The sequence below is a fragment of the Microcaecilia unicolor genome, chromosome 11 (genome assembly GCF_901765095.1).
Source record: "Microcaecilia unicolor chromosome 11, aMicUni1.1, whole genome shotgun sequence".
In the NCBI taxonomy this organism is placed as follows: domain Eukaryota; kingdom Metazoa; phylum Chordata; class Amphibia; order Gymnophiona; family Siphonopidae; genus Microcaecilia; species Microcaecilia unicolor.
Window position 1 is genome coordinate 10,495,277 of NC_044041.1, and position 21,970 is coordinate 10,517,246.

Sequence of the window (21,970 nt, forward strand, 5' to 3'; positions counted from 1 at the left end):
CGCACAACTGGAATGCACTTCCCAGAGCCATAACCAGTCTGAGTGACTACCTTCTCTTTCGCAAGGCACTAAAAACGCATCTGTTTGCAAAAACATTTTCTGCAAGACCTATGTAGACCTTTGGTTTCATGGAATAATATAGCGCATTGGCGCCCAACTGCATACAAACGTTTTGAGATCGTTATGCCTTTGGAGGGTGGTTTAACTGAAGAATACATTTTATGGAGCTCATTTTGGATTTAGGGCTATTTGTACCGCATTATCGCGGTGTGGATTAACGCTGATTTCTTATTGAATACATCACTGAAGGATCGTCGAGAAGAGTTCATGTCATCTCACAGAGACTTGCTTGGACATATTGCTCGTGTTATACAGTAGGTTTGTAGGCAGCATTTGGTGTGATAAAAAGGGTAGTGGTTAAAGGTCTTTTGGTTTTATATGTAGCATTACTATAAGCATATAATTTTATATTTTCATACTATTTTAGCATAAGTTTTGAAGTGTTTAATAGAATGTTTGGATATTTCATAGTTGTTGTGATATATTATATTCCTTATGGATATCCTGAAAACCTAAGTGGCTGGTGGCTCCCGTGGACAAGTTTGACAATGAGGTTTAATTGATAGGAGACGGGAGGAGTGTGCTTGGCCCATTATCTGGCCTGAGGCCAGTAGGCATAGCATGCAGCCACATTGAATCACCCTAAACAGTACCAAACGCTTATTAGAAATCAGGACTGCCTATGTATGGGTTGACGTGGATCAATAGTTTGCTATGGTTTGAGTGTATCAAGATGGCGGCTACAGCTTCAGTCTTGTGATGTGAGACTATCTCTTGTCAATTAAACCTTTTTGAGGTTTGAGAACCACTGGTCTAAACAGCAAATGTTAAATTAGAAACTACTGCAGAGTGAGATTATTCCACATACTCAAATACCAGACCCAGAAGGAACCTGAAACAGGCCTTTCAGTATGCAGAACTTTTCATTTCCTTACAGCTTGCTACAGGGAGTAAGCAGCATCTCTGCTTTCTGTTCAGTTGGCTGTTTTTACTGATTCTTTTCTTGGCAATCTATACACAATAGCTTAAACAGAGCCATCTGATAGTTTTAGACCTGACAGTAGCCTTTAATACGGTAGGTGTTAACTTGAAGTGTTTAATAAAATGTTTGGATATTTCATAGTTGTTGTGATTATCAATAGGATTACAACTGTATTGCGATTATTTACCCATTTGATGTAAAAGTAATGAGTATGCATGGGATAGATACGCAGGCCTTTCACCTTCGTTACAGGGAAATCTCTCTCATGCATATTCATTAGAGATATCCTGAAACCCAAGTGACTGGTGGCCCCCTAGGACAGGTTTGAGAATCAGTGGTCTAATGTTTTAAGTGCACCATGAATACACACAGTACTGTACAAGCTACCACCCCCCCCCCCCCCCCCCCCATTGTAAAATCTTTCTCTCCTTATTAGTTCCTTATTGCGGTTAAGTGACTTGCATAAAGGAGCAGAGAACGTATTAAACTGGGATCTTCAGGTCTGTCAACTTTTGTACTCGAACTAGCAGACTATACTTCCATTCCATATCACAGGGTAAAGTGTGGTGTTGCAGTTCCAGTGGTCAGCAGGGGGCTGCCCACTACAAGACAGATTTTATTTATTTTTAAAATTAATACCCCGCCTAAAATAAGCAGCTTACCAAAAAAAAATCATTTACAAACCATTGAAATTAAAGCTTAAACATAAAAACACCAAAGAACTGCTTGGGGTGGGGGAAACAGACAGACAATATATGTTGGCCGATGATAGTAAAATTTGGGGACATATCTACAGTAACATAGTAGATGACGGCAGAAAAAGACCTGCACGGTCCATCCAGTCTGCCCAACAAGATAACTCATATTTGCTGCTTTTTGTGTATACCCTACTTTGATTTGTACCTATGCTCTTCAGGGCACAGACCGTATAAGTCTGCCCTGCACTATCCCTGCCTCCCAACCACCAGCCCCACCTCCCAACCACTGGCTCTGGCACAGGCACAGACCGTATAAGTCTGCCCAGCACTATCCTCACCTCCCCAGCCCTGCCTCCCAACCCCGGCTCTGGCACAGACCGTACAAGTCTGTCCAGCACTATCCCCGCCTCCCAACCACCAGTCCCGCTTCCCACCACCGGCTCTGGCACAGACCGTATAAGTCTGCCCAGCCCTATCCCCGCCTCCCAACCTCCAGCCCCGCCTCCCGATCTTGACTAAGCTCCTGAGGATCCATTCCTTCGGCACAGGATTCCTTTATGCTTATCCCACGCATGTTTGAATTCCGTTACCGTTTTCATTTCCACCACCTCCTGCGGGAGGGCATTCCAAGCATCCACTACTCTCTCCGTGAAAAAATACTTCCTGACATTTTTCTTCAGTCTGCCCCCCTTCAATCTCATTTCATGTCCTCTCGTTCTACCACCTTCCCATCTCCGGAAAAGATTTGTTTGCGGATTAATACCTACAGTACACATATATATAAAGGGCATATGGTTGCCAGATCTTGGAACGCATTGGGGTTCTTTTACTAAACCATGCTAGCATTTTTGGGGTACAAACACGAATATGTGGGTGGCTCTAGCATTTAACACAAGCTTTTTTTTTTTTTTTAGTGTACATCAAAAACGCTAAAGCAGCTTAGTAAAAGACCCCCCTGTTAGCTTTGAAATGGGGTCTCACAGCCAGGAAGTTGGTTTAAGGCAAAGGTGTCCTACCCAATCAGGTATTCAGGATTTCCAGAATAAATATGTATGAGGTCTATTTGCATACAGTGGAGATAGTGCATGCAAATATATCTTATGCATATTCATTGGGGAAATCCTGAAAACCTAACTGGGTTGTGGCCCTCGAGGACCAAGGTTGGACATGCCTGGTTTAAAGTAAAGCCGAGATCTGAACAAGTTTATTTTATTTCTGATCCAGGTTTGTCAGCACTGATTTTTAGTTGATGGAAAGGTATCATATTAACTTTGTTTTGGGTTTGTTTGTTTTTTAACATATTACTTTTTATTCTTAAATTCTACCAGGTCGGCCTCTTGGATGTTTCTGGCTAATGAGACTTCTGTCACTGAAGCACTGAGCAGTGTGGTCATGTCGCTGGGCTCTAAAAACTGTACAAAAGAGAGACTTGTGAGAATCCAGAGCAGAGGATGACCCATGTCAGGAACCACCCTTGACAAAAAGGGAGGTTAATTGAACGTGTATATTTTGAAGATAAATATATATATATATATATATATATTATAAAGTCTGATTGGAGAGGAGAGCCCTCAACAACAGATTATTTTTTAATGCAGCACAATGCAGAGGGCTGGTGATTTCCCAGTCCTTAGTTTGCGGACCTGTTTTTCGCTATAGAGTCAGGCGGCTGCAAAACCTGCCTCCAAAACCTTCTGGCCATCCTTCCAGCCGAAAGTGCAACAAGAGCAGCATGCGGGTCAATCAGCAGGAGATGGGCAGGGAGCTACGATGTGGCTTCAAGCCAATCTGTTAGGGCCCATAACGACTCTTCCTCAACAGCATTTCTTCCTTGGCCAACTGTTGGTGGCTGGAGTCATTAGCATCGTGGCTACAGCTCAAGGAATTGTAGATTGTCAAGAACTTCAACACGGAGATACAGAGGAAGAGGCAAGAGTTGGCATTTCATTCTTCACAGCCCTCATAAAGGATTAGAAGGTGGAAAAACTCATCTTTTCTCGGTAACTTGCCTGCTTCTAATCTAGTCGTCTTCCCTGGACCAAGCCAGAAGGGAAGGGGCGAGTCTTAAGAAATTTGAACACTCGTGCACAGATCTGACAGTAGGGACCGCAGCAAATAAAATGAGATACCAGGATGAAGCTGTAGGTCTAGTTGACGGACAGGCAAGTATTTGATGTACAAGTTGTGGACTGTCTCCGAGTTCTACAGCCAGTCAAAGATAATCCCAGTGTGAATGATGGGTGAAAAAAAAAAAGAGACTGAAAATCAGAATAATAAAAAATCTGCTGAGATAACATGTCACATGCCTAAATAATTCAGTTTATCTTCACACTAAAGGTGTTATCACTATTTTGTTCTCACACTAGACATGTCATCACCTTAGCCTCAGAGTTTCTCTGCCAAAGAACAGCTGACACTTAGTGTTAAAACACTTTCACATCCAATCCCGAGCAAGACAGCCTTGATAAATAAATATGGGCATTTGCATGCCTATCCGACATAGGTAACAATGTGCATAAAAATACTACACTTATTTACTGCTCTTCTGCACAGTCAGTTGAGCAACTTATAGAGAGTTGGGTTGGTCAAGACTGAGGAGCCTTAGCAGTTGCATGGAGTTCTTAGTGGGGGGGGGGGGGGGGGGGGAGAGGGATTGTGATGCTATAAATAATAAGGTATATTCCAGTCCAAGAATATCACAGAGTACTGTAGATTTGGATTGTGATAACAACATTGCTAGAACTGTACAAAGGTTACAGCGGGGAGTGGCTGGGGTTAGGATTGGGTACACTGGCAAAGCATTTTGTTAGTCTCACTACTGGAATCACAGAGGTCCTGCAGCTCATGACTGAGGTGCACTGGCAGAGCTGTGTATGGAGCTCACTACTTAATAGAAGGGGCTGCTTGAGGGGATTGAAGTGCATTTTCACAGCTGTGTACGGATCTCAGGTGCAGATCAGGACTGGCATGGATTTAGCAGAACTGTGCGACAGAAGCGTCCTGTGTGCTCGTCCAAAACTGTGCCTGGTTCTAGCCAGCGTTATCTCTCTGCCTCTCTATAAATAAAGCATCTCAGAGTAAAAGTTGTAAAATTGAATTGGAAAAAGTAAGCTTGAATCCAGTGAATGTGTCTGTACAAATCGGAGATGTCACCAGCAGAGCGGGTTCCAGAGAACGCAGAAACACGCTGAATGTGAAATGCGTGAAGTCTCTCTAGAGCTCACAAGCTGGAAGGTTTAATTTTCACCCTGGAGACAGCCTGTCGGATGGTGAGGGTTGTTTTTTTTCTTTTCTTCTTTTTTTTTTTTTTTGTTAATGATAATTTCTCAGTTTGTAGTTAAGAATCATCCAGGCTTGTCCAGATACGAGGGGCAGGGAATTATGCAGTGAGGAATAGAAGAGAGAGAAAAACAGATAATTTTTTTATGGGTCACATTCTCACCTGTCACTGCTCTGCAGGAGGAAAGCAGAGGAAGAGAGAAGTTTGATGTGAATGAGTGTGAGGAACACGATGCTTGTCGCATCTGTCCCGGGCTTCTCCCTACAATGGATCTCAGGCCAGGCTTTATTAGAGAATGGAAAGTTTACTAGCCTCAGTTAAAAGTCTGTAGTGATGTATACATTGCATAACATTTATTTCTTATATTCCATAATCCCAGTTTTCCAGCTGCGATATGCAGTTCACAATCATAGTTTTACAAAAATCACAAAAAATACAGCACCATTAAACTCTCGTCCATGCACGCTATCCAACAGATTTCCCTAAATCTTGACCTGACCCCAGTTTCTTTTATTTAAGACACTGCCTAAGATCGGTACAAGCCATATCCTCCCTCCTGCTAAAACACCATAAGCATAGCCATACTGGGTCAGACCAGTAGTCCATCAAGCCCAGTATCCTGCTTCCAACAGTGGCCAATCCAGGTCACACGTTCCCGACAGAGACCCAAATAGTAGCCACATTCCATGCTACCACTCCTAAGGCAAGCAGCGGCTTCCCTATGTCTCAATAGCAGACTATGGACTTTTCCTCCAGGAACTTGTCCAAACTTTTTTTTAAACCCAGCAGTGCTGACTGCTATTGCCACATTCTCTGGCAATGAGTTCCAGAGCTTAACTATTCATTGATTGAAAAAAATATTTCTTCCTATTTGGTTTAAAAGTATTACCATGCAACTTCATCGAGGGGCCCTTTTACAGAGCAGTGGTAAGCTTACCACTCACTCTTCCGCGACTACCACTGTGCCAACAAGGCCGCTGGAGGTAGGCCCGCCCCAAGCACATGCCATTTCCGGGGGAAAAAAGAAGACCCCCCCAGAAATGGTTACGCGGCAGTAATCTTGCATCGCCTCGTGTTGTCTGGTTACCACTGGGTTAGAGCAGGAGCCCTTATTGCCACCTCAGTGGGCAGCAGCAAGGGCTCCCTGTCGCATGGCCACGCGTGCCTGGGGTCTTTTTACCTGGTGCAGTAGAAAGGGCCCTGGTGCATGGGGAAAAACGTCCCCTGCTGCTAGCGCAAGGCCCTTTTTCCTGCAGCTTGGTAAAAGGACCCCGAGTGTCCTCTAGTCTTTCTATTTTTTGAAATAGTAAAAAAAAAATCAATGCTACCAATCCCAGTCTGTTTCCCTTGGGATTGGTAGCATGGAATGTTGATACTAATTGGGTTTCTGCCAAGTATTTTGACCTGGATTGGCCACTAACTATTCTTATGTAGTTGGCACTGGCTACAAATTGCATTCATGGCTTTGAACATCCGCCCCATGGAGTCCATATATTGTAGCGTCCTAGTGGGTAAATAACATCATTACCACTGTTAATGGATTTAGTTTGCCTGGAAAGCTTTATTTAAGAATGTAATGTCCTGCTAATGCATTCACTTAATGCAGTCATTCAGATTTCACTTCCTGGTTTGTTCATTTTAATACCATTTCTATGGTATGAAGCTGACTTTACTTTTATTAGGCTGCTTGTTCTCACATGTGGGTCGATGTCCGCGTCAGCCCAGGAAACAGCAAATTTTCACTAGCAAAATTAAAAACTTTTGCCAGAGTCTTCTGGCGCACGTGCGAGGACGACTTCCCGTCATGTGAGCGTGCCCCCTCAGTTCTTTTTTGTCTGCGACGAGGTGACAGGATTTTTTCCTGCTCTCCTCGTTCTTGGCCCAGGAACAGAGTCTGATGACTATTTATTTTATTTCTTTTCTTCTTTTAGTCATTTTCTTAAAAAAAAAAAAAAAAAACACTTCCTGTAGTTACTTTTAGTATTTTTTTTCCTCTATTTTAAGTTTACTTTGTTTTCGACATGGCTGGCCTTTAGGCCGCGCGGTCGGGCTTTCTCCCTTTTTGTGCCCTTCTCTTTTTTGGCACAATCGCATCGTTTGATTTTGCCGAAGCTGTTTTTCCTTCCATGTCATCGAAGACACCCAGCGGCTTCAAGCATGTATGCAGTGCAACCAGACTATCTCAGGTACCGATACCCATGCCTGGTGTATCCAGTGCCTTGGGCCCAACCATAGCCCAGCCGCTTGTAGTCTGTGTCTTTGTATGAAGAAACAGACCCAAGCGTCTCAAGAAGCCCAACGAGAAAAACTTTTTGGGGCTCAGTCCAGTCCGAGATCGGTACCGAGGTCAGGGGCATCGACATCGACAGGAGCATCGACGTCGGGAAGAAAAGTAATGGCTGCTTAGAGACCAACTTGCGCTGGGAGCAATGAGGCATCAAGTGGGTCTCCACCTGCCTCTAGGCCTCCTGTTATGCAGGCCCCCCAGGAGTGACCTTTGTCGGACCCGGCCCAGAGGAGACATGAGGATTCCACGTCCTCATCAGTACCGAGGAGTCTCGATGACGGGTGTCGAGCGAAGGCTAAGAAGCATCGTCATCATTCTCCTTCAATACACGGTACCAGGAGCTCCGGGGCATCGAGAGAGTCGGCGCCCGAGAAGCGTCGGCGCCGAGAGGATCGCTCCCCCTTGATACAAGAGGTGCCGATGCGTCGGTCTCCTAGCAGCCCAGTACCTGCTCCCAAGCCTCCAGGGATTCTGACACCGACCCCGCAGCCTTCTCCGATGGCGGCTCTTGACAAGCGCATCCGGGCCTTGTTTCCAGAACTTCTGGAGGGACTGCTACGACAGCTTCGGTGTCGGGGGCGCTTGCGCCTTCTGTACCTGCTACTGCAGCAGTGTCTGGCCCTTCACCTCTCAACATCGCCATAGAGGACATCGTTCCTCAGTGTCGAGGCAGGTCCAGTGTCGAAGCACCTTAACTCAGATTTTATCCGACACTGAGCAGGAGCATTCGTGGGAGTCAGATGAGGATCCCAGGTACTTCTCCTCTGATGAGTCCTTTCGGATTCCCTCTGATCCTTCCCCTCCGCTAGAAAGGAGACTGTCTCCAGCGGAGAGTCTGTCCTTTTCCTCTTTTGTCCGGGAAATGGCTACGGCTATTCGTTTCCCTGTGGAGGTTGAGGATGAGCCCAGGACTGAGATGTTCAAGGTCTTGGATTATTCTTCTCCATCTAAAGAGGATGTCACAGTACCTCTGCATAAGGTACTGAAGGAAGTCCTTATGCGAAACTGGTCAGCCCCTCTTTCTGGTCCCGTGGCCCCGAAAAAAGCTGAATCCCAGTATCGGATCCACGGTGAACCTGGGTTGATGAGGTCTCAGTTACCCCACAATTCCATGGTGGTGGACTCCGCCCTCAAGAGAGCCAGGAGTACTAGATAAGCTTCGGCTCCCCCAGACAGAGAAGCTAGAACTCTTGATTCTTTTGGAAGGACGACTTATCAGACCGCTATGCTCGCGGCCAAGATCCAGCCATACCAGCTCTTCACGAGCATATGCTTGCGGGACTCGATATGTCAACTGTCCAGCTTGGTTGGTCCACTCCCTACAGAGCTGGCCGAGCCTTTTCGCCAGGTAGTCAGGCAGCAGAAGGCGTGTCGCAAGTTCCTGGCCAGGGAACACTTTTGACACTTTTGACATGGCATCCAGGGTCGCTGCTCAGGGTATAGTGCTGTGCAGACTGTCATGGCTGCGTGTTTCTGACCTGGATCATTCTGTCCAGTGAATGTCATATGTCCCTTGCCGAGGGGGACAATCTTTTTGGTGAAAAAGTAGAGGATCTAGTTGATCAAATCAAGAAGCATAATGATGCTATGGATTCTCTTTCCCACCAGGTGCCTTCTGCTACTGCCTCCTCATCTAGGAGGTTTTTTGGCGGGAGGAGTGCTCCCTATACCTATTCTAGGTGTAGGTACACTCCTACTTCTTGGCAGCCTGTCCAGGCTCAAGCCCAGCATGCTCGTTCTCGTCAACAGCATGCAACTAAGGCCCATTCTGCTCCCCAGCAAAAGCAAGAGACAGGCTTTTGACTGGCTCCAGTTCAGCATAGCCTAAATAAAAGTGTCCGGACGACTGCCGGTTGGGGGGAGGTTGATGTTTTTTCACCTAAGGTGGCCTATCATAACCTCCGATCGGTGGGTTCTTCAAATAGTCCGGTTAGGATACACCCTCAATCTATAATCCAAACCTCCAAATTGCCCACCAGGAACTCATTCTTACAGTTCCCAGCACAAGCAGGTACTGGCAGAGGAACTCTCCGCCCTTCTAAAGACCAGTGCGGTCGAACCCATTCCACCAGGGGAAGAAGAGCTGGGATTATATTCCAGGTACTTCCTTGTGCAGAAAAAGACAGGGGGGATGCGTCCCGTCCTAGACCTAAGGGGCCTGAACAAATTTCTTGTTCAAGAAAAGTTCAGGGTGGTTTCTCTGGGCACCCTTCTTCCCATTATTCAAGAGAACGATTGGCTATGCTCTCGGGACTTAAAGGATGCTTACACACATATCTCGATACTTCCAGCTCACCGGAAGTATCTTCAATTTTGGCTGGGAACTCAGCATTTTCAGTACTGTGTGCTGCCTTTTTGGTCTGGCGTCTGCGCCCAGAGTATTCACAGAATGCCTGTCAGTAGTCGCTGCGTTGCTACGCAGACTGGGAGTGCATGTGTTCCCTTATCTCGACGATTGGCTGGTGAAGTGCACCTCAAAGGCAGGCGCTCAGCAGTCCATGCGAATGACTATTCAGGTGCTAGAACTACTGGGGTTCGTAATCAATTACCCCAGTCCCATCTCACTCCAGTGCAAAAGTTGGAATTCATTGGAGCCCTGTTGAACACAAAGACAGTTCGAGCTTATCTTCCCGAGACAAGGGCAGTCAAACCCTCCTGTCCCTGGTGTCCATGGTTCGAGCGTCTCAACAGATCACGGCTCGGCAGATGTTGAGACTTCTGGGGCACATGGCCTCCACAGTTCATGTGACTCCCATGGCACATCTACGCATGAGATCGGCTCAATGGACCATATCTTCCCATCGGTATCAAGCTGCAGGGGTCTAGAGGATGTAATCCAGCTGTCCACCGACTTCCGGAATTCTCTGCAGTGGTGGATGATTCGATCCAATCTGACCTTGGAGCGTCCATTCCAAATTCCTTAGCTACAAAAAGTGCTGACGACGGATGCATCCCTCCTGGGGTGGGGAGCTCATGTAGATGGGCTTCACACTCAAGGAGCCTGGTCCTTTCAGGAAATAGGTCTACAGATCAATCTCCTGGAATTGCGAGCGATCTGAAACACTCTAAAGGCTTTCAGAGACCGTCTGTCCAACCAAATCATATTGATCTTGGGGGCCATAAGTGCTTCATTTCTGCCAGTATCTTTTAATAAACCTTCAAGGGACATGGTAAGTCATCTTTCCTATGCCTCTTGTTTATTCAAAGCTTTCATTTACCCCTCCCCTCCCGTAGGATAGCTCACAGGAGTCTACAAATCAAAGTAAAAGCATAAAACATCAAATGAATAGGCACAATAAATTAACAAAAACAATATCAGCAAATATAATGTTCATAGAACAAATGCAAAACAAAAATTTGCAAAGGGTCCTTTGTAAAGTGGCATTGGCGCGTCCTTATGTGGGTCTTTCGTACATGCTATTTTTACCACAGCAGGAAAATGGCTGGTTTTCTCATTTTTTTTCCCAGCTAATGACCATGTGCTATTTTTGCCATTAGTGCATAGCCATTAAAGAATATTAGCGTGTGAGTGCTTACCGGCACCTATTTTGTAGTCAGTGAGGGCTCACACACTAATCCCTGTGCTAATCAGCACGCAGTAATGTCGATGCACTGACTGATTAGCACAGAAAAGCCCCAGACATACCCCATCTGCGCTAAAAATATTTTTTAGCATGTGGTTTGTGCGTGCAAATCCAAAAATTATTACAGGGTGCCTAAGTGCATTCCATCGGAAGCCATTTTATGCTATGGTAAAAGCGTGCTGCTAGTTACTGCAACTTAGTAAAAGGATCCCTGAATGAACAATCTGCAAATCTAGATAAGTATGTAAAAAGACAGAGATAAAGTCAATATGAATTTAGAAATAAGTCTTAACTAGACGTGGACACTGTAGTAAAGAGCAGTTCTTTACAATAATTCCTAAAAATTTGTCATCTTGTTTTCTAACTCATACTCTCTTGCCTATCTATTTGTGCCAACTTTGCTTATACCCTACGCTGTCAATTAAAATGTTTTATTGGTCATAAATCCTAAAAAATAAATAAGTTTGTATTTATATATTCATTTTCAGATTTTATATCCCGCTCCATCCAATGTTCTGGGTGGGTTACATAAAAACATACATGATAATAAAACATATAAGACATTGAGGTGCAACTGTTGTCACGAAATGCCTAGCACCCGCCTGGGGTTACCTTGCGGCCACCTGAAGGGTCTGCCCAGCAGTGCCCAGCCTCACCTGCACTTGGGCTCATGCTCTATACTAGCACCCTCCACCCACTGACTGGGTCCCGCTTGCCTCTGGGCTTGTCTCCCACTCAGGTTATTCCACGGTGATTTCCAGGACACTGGGACCACACTCCAGGGGAAAGCACCCACAGACTCAAAGACATGAACCAGGATTCTTGGTCCAGGACAGGAAAGTCAATAAACTAAAGCTTATTGTCACAGAACTTGAACAATGAACAGAAAAAAAAGGTGAAATCAGCAAGCAATAACAGGTAACTGAATATGAATCAATTGTAAAACTATCTAACCATTTGTTTACTACCTGGGGAGATCGGGAAATATAACTGCTCACAGGGTCTCAGTAAACAGATCTTTCTCTCTCTCTCTGCTCCCTGGCTAAGAATGGGGGAAAAAAGCCAGTAACTCCTGGTTGTATCTGAACTCTAGGCTAATCAGAGCCCAGAACAACAACTTTCAAAAGTAAAAGTAAAGAAAAAAACAGCCTTAAAACTCAAAACAAGCGCCATCTGCTGGCCAATTAGGAGAAATACACTTCATGAAATAATACAGCAGTCCTTTTACCAAGCTGCGGGGAAAACGGGCCCCACTCTATAGGCGGGGTCATTTTTCTCGTGTGCCAGGGCCCTTTATACCGCATTGGGTAAAAAGACCCCAGGTACACATGGGACAGGGAGACCTTTGAGGTGGAGAGAAGGGCTCCCACGCTAACCCAGCAGTAACCGGGCAGCACGCGGTGATGCCCAATTACCGCTGCGCAAGCCATTTCCTGAGGTTTTCTTTTTCCCACGGAAATGGCATGCGCTCTGGGCGGGACTATCGCCGGCAGGCACGGGCTGGCGGTAGTCCCAGAAGAGCGAGCGGTAAGCCCACATTGGGTTTACCGCCGCTCTGTAAAAGTGCCCCACAGTTTTCAGGCTCAGAAACCCACTATTTCATCACAACTGTAATTTCAAATTGTACTCCAGAGTAACTCCACAGTTGTTCATATCTCCTTAGTTCACGGTTCATAATTTTAATATGCTCCGTAAACCAAGGGACTTCATGTGATCTCATTGGACAAAATGACTTAAAAGGTGCAACCTCTTTGGGAGAGTTTAAACAGGGCAGAATTCCAGCTTGAAAAACAGCTAAAGGTTCAAGGGGCTCCAAATTAGATATTAATGCAGATTTCAAATCTGCAATTTCATATCAATCTCTTTGTAGTAAAATATCACTACAAGTAGAGAGACAACATTAACAGAGCATCTTTCTACAAAGAAATAAATCACTTGATGATCTGATCATGGTATGTCTATTGTTTGATCAATTTTAACCCTGTCCATTGAAGAAAATCTGTCAAAAATTAAATCTAAAATATGTCCCTTAACGTAACAATTTGCTTCCATCCTAAAGATTCAAGAATATTAAAATCATCTACAATTAGTGATTTCTGAATCTGAACATTCAACTCATCTAAAAATGAAATAAAATCAGAATAATCCTTATGAAGGATTCCTGGAGCACAGTAACATAAAATCATATTTAAAAAGGAAGTTAGAAACAATAATTCCATTCCCTCTAAGTCAAATGCATTTATTTGGAATAATACCTGACATGCTTATGACATTGTTAAATGGTTATATATGTTTTTATATTTGTGTTTTGTTTTTATAGTTCGTACCCCTGAGGGCGAAACGTGGACACGTCGGGTATTATTCCAAATAAATGCATTTGATTCCACTGCTTTGTTGTTTTTTATCTACTGTTTTGTAAGCAGTTGTGTGCCTTTTTGTTTTTTTGGTTCATTCCCACTAAGTCAGGCACATCCTGCTTATAAAACTGAAAATCATCTTTTGCAATCAATAGTACTCCTCTCTTACAACTCGATGGTTGAGAACATTAGGTAAGAAAGAAAACAGTTCTTTAGTAGTATCCACATTCACCAAAACTGGCAAGTGGTCCTGTTTGTACCTTCCTGTAGCTGTGGAACATAGCAAGGCTAAACATGACATAGAAATGTGACGGCAGATAAAGGCCATATGACCCATCCAGTCTGCCCATCCTCTGTAACCCCCAATTCTACCTGTTCCTAAGCAATCCCACATACTTATCCCATGACTTTTTAAATTATGGAACAGTCCTAGACTCCACCACCTCCATCGGGAGGCCATTCCACGCCTCCACCACCCTTTCTGTGAAATAATACTTCCTTAGGTTACTCCTAAGCCTATTCCCTCTTAACTTTGTCATATGCCCCCTCATTCCAGAGCTCTCCTTCATTTGAAAAAGGCTCTCTCCCTATACATAAATGCCCTTGAGATATTTAAACGTTTCTATCATGTCTCCTCTCTCCCAGCATATACATGTTGAGGTTCATAAGCCTGTCCCTATAATTTTTGCATTCAAGAACACTTACTGATTTTGTAGCCTCCCTCTGGACCAACTCCATCCTGTTTATATCTTTCTGTAGGTGCGGTCTCCAGAACTGCAAGCAGTACTCCAAATGAGGCCTCACCAGAGACTTATACAACGGCACTCTCACCTCCTTTTTCCTGCTGGTCATGCCTCTCTTTATGCACCCAAGCATCCTTCTGGCTTTGGCTGTCACGTTTTCTACCTGTTTGAAAGCTTTAAGGTCATCAGACACAATCACCCCCAAGTCCCACTCTTCCTTCACACACTGAAGCACTTCACCCCCTATACTGTACCGTTCCCTCGGATTTTTGCGACCCAAGTGCATGACCCTGCATTTTTTGGGATTAAACCTTAGTTGCCAAATATCGGTCCATTCCTCTAGCTACGCTAGGTCCTTCCTCATGTCATTCACACCCTCCAGGGTGTCCACCCTGTTGCAGAGTTTAGTATCATCCGCAAAGAGTCAAACCTTACCAGACAGCCCATCCGCAATACCACTCACAGAGATGTTAAAAAGAGCCAGCCCTAGGACCGATCCCTGCGATAATCCACTGACAACACTGACAGTCCTTTACTACTGAGTCTGTCCCCTTTCACCTTCATCCTATGCCCCCTCATTCCAGAGTTTTCTTTCAAATGAGACTCGCCTCCTGTGCAATTATGTCACATAGGTATTTAAACATCTCTATCTCCCCTCATAAGTAATGCCATACTGGGAAAAAAACAAAGGTCCATCGAGCCCAGCATCCTGTCCCCAACCGTGGCCAATCCAGGTCAAGGGCACCTGGCAAGCTACCCAAACGTACAAACATTTTATACAAGTTATTCCCAAAATTGTGGATTTTTCCCAAGTCCATTTAGTAGGGGTCTATGGACTTGTCCTTTAGGAAACCGTCCAACCCCTTTTTAAACTCTGCCAAGCTAACCGCCTTCACTATGTTCTCCAGCAACGAATTCCAGAGTTTAATTATGTGTTGGGTGAAGAAATATTTTCTCCTATTTGTTTTAATTTTACTACACTGTAGTTTCATCGCATGCCCCCTAGTCCTAGTATTTTTGGAAAGCGTGAACAGATGCTTCACATCCACCTGTTCCACTCCACTCATTATTTTATACACCTCTATCATGTCTCCCCTCAGCCGTCTCTTCTCCAAGCTGCGTGCGTCTGGTAGCGCTATACAAATGATAATAATAATAATAATAATAAAGTAAATCCTATCAGCTCTCTAAATATAAAGATGTGAAGTGTTACCCCTGCTCTGGTGTAGAGGCAAATCTGACACATGGACACACACAAATGCTGATGCTTCTTTGCTACAAGGGCACATTGACTCGATCGCTTTCTGAACAGTAAATGAGTGATAGTGAACTCAGCGTGGAAGGCTGTTATATTGTGCGATGAAACCTTCACGATTAGGTCCTACCGGAGTTAACAGGCCTGCTGCTCCAGCGAGTCTTGTAGATATTCTAATATCATGTAACCCACCGTGGTATCAGATCTCTGTTGGAAGCAGACGCTGCCACGTACTGAGTGGGATGGACATAATCTGCAGAAACCTTTTAGTCTTGGTTGCATTGCTGGAGGGTGTTCTGGCAGGGGCACATACAAAGCCAAGGCTCCAGAGAAGAAATTTGGAAATGTCAAACAACTTTCTGAAAACTGTTAAAAGGAAAATGGGACTTGATATACCGCCTTTCTGAGGTTTTGCAACTACATTCAAAGCGGTTTACATATATTCAGGTACTTATTTTGTACCAGGGGCAATGGAGGGTTAAGTGACTTGCCCAGAGTCACCAGGAGCTGCAGTGGGAATTGAACCCAGTTCCTCAGGATCAAAGTCCACTGCACTAACCACTAGGCAACTACTATTGGGGTTCCCTGAGGAGGTTTAACACAGCCAACCTATAATTCTTTGCCTATTGTCTAGTCAGGGGCCTCCTGAATCCTGCCTCAGAATTTTTCTGTTATGGGCCTCCAAGTCTGCGTCCCCCTTCCTTTTTTTTTTTTTTTTTTTTTTTTTTGCATACTTTTCCTTCAGGAGTCCTTTCAAAACAAGGGCAGGAAAGAGAATTCTTTCCTCCTTTTAGAAACTTAATTAAGACGTGGAGTCTCCTCTAGTTAATCCTGTTATCTGTAGCAGAGGAACCGCGACTGGCAGAGATATTGGGCACTTTTAATATGTCAGCCATCCAGTGAACCTAGGCTTTGGTTTGACAGCTTCTGTTATTTTGCAGGAGAACTGTAGCTCTTGCATGCCTGTGCTGGGATCGGCATGCCAGTCACGTCAGTGGGGGCAGGAGGCAAGGTCACCGGGGAGCCTGGCGCTGCTGCTGCTTGTTCCATCTCTAAGGGACAAGAGCGCTTTTCTCTCATCACTGCAGGAGTTTCACAGCAGACATGCGAGTCCTGTTTCTCAGAAGACTGGAACATACTCGCTTCAGCCAGGAAAAAATATGCTTTGTAGAAAACAGCAAACTGTAACTGGGAAAGGGATGATGGAGATTCTGAATAAGTTCTTGAAATGTGTTTGATTTTTAAATTAATCCACTGGTTGCAAAATTAATGGTGTCACACCCCATCATCCCAAACCAGGTCAGTGCACCTCGGTCCAGCCCTGTAGCTCTGCCAGTGCACCTCATATCTGTTGTTCTGATGTCATTTCTCCATTAACTAGCCGTTAAGCCTGTAAAAACGGGCGAGATTTCCAGCTACCCTCCTCGCCACCGCCGCTCCCTCCCCCCTCCGTGCCTGGCCCCCTGCATTGAGCTGACAGCGCCTCTCAACTCCGTGTGAAAGCGCTGTAGGCAGCAGCAGATCGCTCTGCTGCTGCCTGCAGCGCTTCCACACGGAGGTGAGAGGCGCTGTCAGGTCAGTGCAGGGGGCCCGATGCGGAAGAGGGCGGGAGCGGCGGCGGGGATGGGGGGGAGGGTGGAGGTTGTTTCGCGTGATGTTCCTTTCCAGGCAGCAGCGGCGGCCGACAATTCAACTCTGTTTCCCTCTCTGTTCCGCCCTCTGACGTCATGACATCTTGATGCGAGGGTGGGACAGAGAGGGAAGTCTTACTGTGCATTTGCAAGTGAGTACGGTCACTTGCCGTTTATATGTTTGATAACACAATTTTATACAAACTATAAGACAGCAAGGTAACAAACATATTGGGGTCGATATTACCCAAGCTGCAAAGGACCTAAATACAAAACAACGTACGCATCTAGTTTTTCCTACATAAGCACACAACTGTAGAATGCATTACCAAAAGCCTTGAAAACGACGTACGACTACCTAAACTTCCGGAAATCACTAAAAACCAACCTGTTTAAAAAGGCATACCCTACCAATCCATCATAAATGCCTGCAACGCAACAAACCTAAAGTACGAAATGGACATAACACAACTCTTCCGTTGAACGATTCTCGAATGTGGCTGTGCCACATGAACTTGATCTTACCACAACATCACCCTGTATTTGTTCACACCGGAGCCTGCAAATGCCTCTCCGGTACTATGTAAGCCACATTGAGCCTACAAATAGGTGGGAAAATGTGGAATACACATGTAACAAATACATTTAAAAGTGATTTAACTGGGTAGGAGAGGGGGGTATATTCATTATGCATATTTCTAGAAATAGACTAGCTGGAGGGTACTCCAGGAAAGTTTGAGCAACACTGCACTGGTTGATAACACTAAGCAAGCATCATCTAATTTTTGTTTTCAGATACCCTGCAAAAGGAAGAATGGCCAGTCGATGGCCACTCATATCAAGCTGACTGATAGCACTGCATATATTCTACCAGTAATGGGAACGTTGTGGCTGCAAGAGCATTTCAATGCTTCTCTGCATCACTCAGTCTCAACCTCTTGATGTCACATGTAGACAACGAAGCGTATATTTGAAAGGCAATTCTATAAAATGGAACCTAAAAATAGATTTTTCGGATGCTCAATGGAATGAGCTTAGATAGAGCACAAAAGTGGAGCTAAAGTCTGAAAGATCCCCTAAGGCAGCAGTAAAGATTCCTGCCAAACACTGGCCATTGTTGGGAGGACACTGAAGATAAGTTCTCAAAGTTAAAAATGATACAACAGTTTGTTGAGGGTTTTGCACTTCCGTTTTTTGACATGCTTTAAGTCCAGAAGGTTTTTATGCCGATGAAAGATGCTGAAGATCACGAGGAGTGGCCTAGTGGTTAGGGTGGTGGACTTTGGTCCTGAGGAACTGAGTTCAATTCCCACTTCAGGCACAGGCAGCTCCTTGTGACTCTGGGCAAGTCACTTAACCCTCCATTGCCCCAGGTACAAATAACTACCTGTATACAATATGTAAGCCACATTGAGCCTGCCATGAGTGGGAAAGCACAGGGTACAAATGTAACAAAATAAATGATAACATGCCCAATTAGAATCTGAAGAGTTTTCCTTCTGAAACTAAAATGCTTGATTTAAATTCCAACCTTTGAACACGTTTCTAGTGAAGTTTTGTAGTATTTTGAGGCCTAATGATAGGTGCCAATTGTGCGCATAAAGGTACAGAATAATAGTTCTTACTGACGAGATTGACGCCACTAAAGCAGTTACATGTACATAAGTACATAATTACATAAGTATTGCCATACTGGGAAAGACCAAAGGTCCATCGAGACCAGCATCCTGTTTCCAACAGTGGCCAATCCAGTTCACAAATACCTGGCAAAAACCCAAAGAGAAGCAACATTCCATGTAGAATTGCAAAGAATAGCAAGATTCTAGAATTCTAAAGAACAACAAGATTCCATGCAGAATTTCAAAGTGTAGCAACATTCCCTGTAGAACCCCAAAGAATAGCAAGATTCTAGAATTCTAAAGAACAACAAGGTTCCATGCAGAATTTCAAAGTGTAGCAACATTCCATGTAGAACCCCAAAGAGTAGCAAGATTCCATTCAGAATCCCAAGTACATAAGTACATAAGTATTGCCACACTGGGACAGACCAAAGGTTATTCAAGCCCAGCATCATGTTTCCAACAGTGGCCAATCCAGGTTACAAGTACCTGGCAAGATCCCAAAACAGTACAATACATTTTATACTGCTTATCCCAGAAATAGTGTGTAAGTGCTAGATGCTGCTTTATAACATATGTGGCAGCATAGCTTAGTGCATAAGTGCGAAGGGGTATAGATGAATGGAGTATAGGTGACACACAGAAAAAGGAAAACAAGAAGCTTTCACAGAAGTCAAAAGACAAACCAAACAAAGGACGTCACCAAAAGCACAAATGTCCAAGATTGTAACTGAACGTCAATAAGCTAGTAATAATAGCGTCCATCAAATGTATTCAAGTAAGACTCAACACGGGTCGTGTTTCGGCACACAAGCCTTCTTCAGGAGTCCTATGTACATCACAAATATGGATAATAGGTCAAAACCAAAATAAGGACAGCGATGTGCTAATACAGGTGAGTCATGGGTGTGTCTGTGAGATACGCATGTCACTTATAGAATACTGGAGGTTAATGCGCACTTTAGGGCACAATTAGGCGCCAGCAGTTACAACTGCCATTGACTTGGCATAACTGTTGGCGCTTAACTTTACACAACCAACACCAGTGAAAGAGGTCTACGGAAGGAAGAGCTGCCAGAGTGAACACCAATTCAGATTTATTGTACACTGAAACTTGGCCGCGTTGAGTTTTTTTCTCAATACATTTGAATGAATTCTAGGCGTCAACTTACAATAGTATTTTATAATGGAATCTTGATGCCGAGAAGAGGTTATAGAATTGGCACTAAGCGCATGTCATTCAGGTGCCTAATCTTGACGCCAAGTTATAAAATTGCCATCAGCTTTGTAACTGGCAATTTTCTACCTCAAGTTTTTGTGAGCTTTTTTCTTATAGCATGATCTTTAGTCCTCTCAGCTGGCAATGTTTGCAAGATAAGTTGTGTCCCCAAGGAGGTGTGGTAGCAGGGTGGTGGAGCAGGGTTTCTCAACCCAGTCTTCAGGACGTTCATAATAAATATGTATGAGATAAATTTGCATACATTGGAGGTACTGCAGGCAAATTTACCTCATGCATATTCATTGTGGGTATCCTGAAAACCTGACCTGTTAGATGTGTCCCAGGGACCGGTTTGAGAACCACTGCCCTAATATCTACATATTTTCAATCTCAGCCAAAAGACCTAGAGGGGACTGAGCTCAGTTCATAGCTGCAGCCTTATACTTGATCTTAGTCAAAAGCCTGAAATGCTGCATCACCTCAGTTCCATAGGAATTAATCCAGTGCATTTTCACCCCAATCTCTGACCTATCCATCAGCAAAACGTCTCGTGAAGGCAGATTCCGCATGTCTTCATCTCTTGTGAAGGAAAGCCAGAAATCAGCTGAGGTCTGTGATGCACTAGGGATGAAACTGGGCAGATGGGGTGGGCTTTTTGGTCTTTATCTGCCATCATGTTCTATTTTCTGAATTTATGTGTTGTGGAAGCAAGGGCTAGATGGAATTGGAAATTTCAGTGGGTATGTTACATACTATAACGTCGGGGAAGGAGAGGCAGTAATCCAGGAGAACTCGTTTTGCCGAGCCTCGCAGCAGCATATCTTCAAGTTAACTGGTGCAGACTGAGCAACCAGGTAGGGACGATTTTGTACCTCTCCGGCTGAACAATTTTGCACTCTCTCTCTCCCTGCCCTCCATTTCATCCTTTATTTGATGTCTGTTCAACCTAATCCTTCAGATCTTTCCTTTTCCTTATCTCCTCTGATACTGTCCTTCAGTTCTCTTCTCTTCCTGTTTGTCTTGTCTCTCTGGTTTACAATAAAAGTGCTCAATTAACAATTACACTAAGCATATATTATTACAAAATATAAGTACATAAATTAATGGCAAGCATTGTTATGCATGTAATCCTGTTTATCACAAATGTAAACAAATATGAAATATAACGAATGCCACGTCATGAGATTACCTTATGCAAATAAGAATGATCTTACTTGTTCATCATTTGAAATGAGAAACCCCTTCACTTTTTGTTTCTTCCATGACAAGAGTGTGCAGAATTCAGCATATAAAGTCTTGACGTGACTCTTTTTTTGTGTGTGTAGGATGTGTCAGCTTAGTTCTCAATGTTTTTTTGGTCTTTGTTACAGACTTCCAAGTGTCAAGAAAGGATCTGTCTTGCATACCTGCAATACCAGCAGTTCCCTGAAAACCACGCTGATGGGGCAATGAAGTTACTCCACATAATAAGATGGCCACCGGATGAGAATGCATGGACAACTTTCACACCTCCCTCCATCGACATTGTTAAAAATCGTGAGACTAAATACGCTAAATCACAATGTCTACTAGATACCTGTCCGAATTTCCTGCTGAAGAACACCCCCAATGCATTCATACATTGACTGACGAAATACATCACTTCCATGTTTCACCGGGGCCAATTCCCAAAGGAGAAAGGAGTCATCATCTTAACCCCATCCCCAAAAATAGCAAGATCAAATGAGATGTAGTATCCAACTCTAGACCTGTAGCTTCCATCCCCCTACTTACCAAGGTGATGGAAGGCATAGCCACAAGTCAATTTATGGAATATATGACATACTTTTCCATGCCACAGCACAATATCTCTGGTGTCAGAACTGAGAAAAGAGATCAGAACGGGTCGTAGGGTCATAATCCTCCAATTCAACATGTCATCAGCATTTGACTTATTTATTTTATTTATTTATTTATTTATTTATTTGTAGCATTTGTATCCCACATTTTCCCACCAATTTGCAGGCTCAATGTGGCTTACATTTGCTGTAATGGTGGTTGCCATTTCTGGTTAACAGAATTACAACTGGTATTGCGTTAAGGTGCAAACATACATGGAACATAACATATATGGAGCATATGAAACATATATTTATTATTTATTAGGATTTATTTACCGCCTTTTTGAAGGAATTCACTCAAGGCGGTATACAGTAAGAATAGATCAAACATGAGCAATAGGCAATTAGAGCAGTAAAAATATTCGAACAACAATA

The 21,970-nt window shown here is 44.1% G+C and overlaps 1 protein-coding gene across 1 annotated transcript in view; it reads left to right on the plus strand.

Annotated features, from left to right (window-relative positions):
- The window catches only part of RBM19 (RNA binding motif protein 19), a 258,757-nt gene extending 254,716 nt beyond the window's left edge, over window positions 1-4,041 (plus strand). Inside the window, exon 25 of the mRNA XM_030218452.1 lies at window positions 3,069-4,041. The gene's annotated coding sequence lies outside the window, so the exon portion shown is untranslated. The remainder of the gene's footprint in view (window positions 1-3,068) is intronic.
- The last annotated feature ends 17,929 nt before the right edge of the window (window positions 4,042-21,970 follow it).